Consider the following 3,079-nt stretch of genomic DNA (forward strand, 5'->3'; position numbering starts at 1 on the left):
TCTTCGGTGGCGCTGCCGCCCGCGACCGGCCGTGACCGGCCCGCGCCGCCCCGCGCCGCCGATCGCTCTGCTTGTACAGTTTAATCTCCGCCGCTTTTTGCTACTGAATTACTTTCCGTGCTTTAGCCCGTGTTGGTCACCAGAGGCCAAGGACCAGCCAGGCTTTGCCGCTCTAATGCCTGTTTCTGAGACGCCTTCCTTAGCAGGTGTGTCAGGCTCTGTGTCCGAACCGAGCGTACGCTCCCTGTCTCCACCGGCAGCTGAAAAATGCTTTCGGGGTAAATGCTGTTACGCAGAACAACTAGATCAGTGCTGTGATCCCTGCCCTCAGCAAGATTAACATTGTGCATATTTCAATATCATGTCGTTCCATTCCTGGAGCTGCGTCAGATGCATCCTCACGCGTCTGAGCACGCGCGCACGGTGCTTGACGCCTTCGGCCACGCGGGCACGTGCCGGCTCACGGTGCGTTTCCGCCTCCGTGGCCAGACTGCTCGACTGTGCCCACACGCTACAGCCAAAAATAGAGGGCGGCTTCCGAAAATATCGTGTCACTCACTGTTAACGTGCTTTTGTCAGGGACGTGTCTCGCTTTAACGTTCGTGGGTCCGTGCCGGTGCGGCGAGCAGCACCGCTGGTCCGCACCCCGGCAGACAACCGGACAGATTTAATGGACGAAACTGAAAAATAGGGTGTCCGCCTCGCTGCGGTGCTTGCCAGGACCAAGTCAATTCGGGGCGCCTGAACGCCACCAAAAGCGACGTGGTTTCCGAGTCCATCCGTGCAGGCACTGTTCCCCTGTCCGTGCTTCGCGTTACGTATTTACCCCCAGGCATCGCAGACCGGGCCATAGGTGTCTGCACGGGAGCGAAAGGAGGGTCTTCTCCCCGCTCCTCACATCGTGGCCTTTGCCCTCATCGGAAACACCCCATTCGGCACGTTTTTCGCGGCGTGTGCTCGCTGCGCTCCCCTGCGGAGCCCCCCGGCTACGTGGGTGCACGAACGCCGCGTTTATCCGGTGAGTTTCTGCTGGCCGCAGGGCCGTCACTCAGCCCCACCACGCGCTGCCTGCGCGGCCGCGCACGGCCAAGCCCCGCTGCGTTATCTATCACGGCGACGGCTGCCCGCCCGCCCCGGAGCAGCGCTGTCCTCCCCAGCGGCGCCACGAGGCCGCGGAGCAGAAACCCCCTCTGCGGAGGGCCAGCGCGCCAACGCCGCCTCGCCGCTGCTGAAAGCGCGGGAGCAGCATGGTGAACAAGCCGGCACGGCAGGCGTGCGCTAATCGTGAAAAAAAAAATCAATTTTTTTGACTTTTAATTTTTTTTTTACTTTAAACTAGCCTAGGAGGAAAGATGAACAAGTTCTCATTTACTTTACAGATTGTACCTCAGTGACTGCCATCACAAATGTATTTAGTTTACAGGCCAAAAGGAAAATGCGTTTATTAGCAGCACAGGTCCATCCCGGGACCAGGAAAATCCAGCCATGTCCCGCCTGTTATGTCACCGCCAACAGGGACCGTGAAACGTGAAGGCGCCCGGTGGTTTTGTGGCTACGCGCCGCCCCTGGGCCAAGGCGCGAACGCGCTCGCTCCTCCTCGGGCGCCAGCTCCGTGGTGTCGAGAGCAGCAACACAGGGTTCTGGCGACGAGGCGAGCGGTGACGCGCCGGGGCCGGAGGAGCTTCTTCCTACGCCTGTGATACCAACCGCCACAGCGCTCCCATAGCATCCCTCGACTGCTTTTGTTTGGGTTTTACGCTTGGCTTGAACAGCGACTCACATAAGTCCCGCTTCCAGAGTGACATTACCCAAAATGTCTGGAATTTAATGCTTCTGGGGGAAGAAGCAAAGTGCTATTGCTCCCCTTTTTATCCTGTGATCTGGTGCCTCTTCTTTGGCCTTGTCGAGGCAGCGTTCATTGTGGTGGGACTTGCACCATGTGCAATAAAATATTTCCTGTGATTGTCACATACCTCAGCTTCACTTTTGCATCTAATTATCCAAACCAAAAAAAAAAAATCCACTTTGTTTCATGTGCTCTGCAAGAGGGAAGACGTCTTATAAAAAACTGTCAAAAAGTTCACTGGAGGGGACCTGCTTTCTCCAACTACCAGTCTGTACCACAAGCAGGTGGGAGCTTCTTTCTGTGCACTTCTTTGATAAACACAGTATCCAGGATGCCAGGGAATATTATTTTAACCACCCGGAAAGCAGCCCTGTATTACTGTGCAAAATAAACAAACAGCCCCTGTCACTAGCGCGCTTGGTGTTCGCTGCAGCATTCAGCGGCTGCAATTTAGAAAGCAACGCGTACCGTCTGCCAAAATACATCTTAAACTAATTGTTTTCAAACAAGCGCAGCCTGTCCGGAGGGAGGTGGCGGGTCTGGCACGGCCGGTGCTCTCCTGTGGCTGATGTAAGGAAAGGCGATATCAAGACACCATTACAGCTTCTTTAATGAAAAATGATGCTTTGGCGTAACCACATGATATCCACAGACATGTCGCACCGTAGCGTTCGGTCACTTCTTCAGTTAAAGCAATAAATGATGATAAATGTAGCGTAAGGGGCAGCGCGAGAGAAAACCGGCACACATGAGCAGGAAACAGAGGAGCCGGCCTGAGAATTACTTAGCTGAGAACAACTTTGCTGCTGAGTTAACCAAGGTGACGCTTCCAATTAATAATATTAACATTATGAACTATGCGTACTGCTTTCTGGGTGCTCCCAGAGTGCAAGCGGTGAGGTGTACAACATACACATATATATATATGTATTTATGCCTATATTTGGCTGGGGGCCAGCTCCACGCAGCGGCTCCTGCCGGGGCCGAGGGAGGCAGCTGGAAGCACCTCTGCAGCGGGCGGCCAGCGCCCGTCCCCTTGAGCACCGCCGTTGCATGACGCGGCACCCGGCATCGTTTTACAGCCCGTTTAACCGCGTTAGCGCAGCCACCCGAGCAGCACAGTGGCAGCAGAGGAGCAGCAGCAGCAGCAGCAGGAGGCGGAGGAGGCCGTGCAGCGCGGCGATGGGGAGGCTGCGGCGGCAGCGCCGGGCGCTGCTGTGCGCGGCGGGGCTG

At 56.1% G+C, this 3,079-nt stretch overlaps 1 protein-coding gene across 1 annotated transcript in view; it reads left to right on the top strand.

Annotated features, from left to right (window-relative positions):
- CLRN1 (clarin 1) overlaps nucleotides 1-3,079 on the top strand; it is an 8,497-nt gene that overhangs the window by 1,841 nt on the left and 3,577 nt on the right. The gene's annotated exons all lie outside the window — the stretch shown is intronic.

This window comes from Apteryx rowi, unplaced genomic scaffold (genome assembly GCF_003343035.1).
Source record: "Apteryx rowi isolate R43461 unplaced genomic scaffold, aptRow1 scaffold_224, whole genome shotgun sequence".
NCBI lineage: Eukaryota > Metazoa > Chordata > Aves > Apterygiformes > Apterygidae > Apteryx > Apteryx rowi.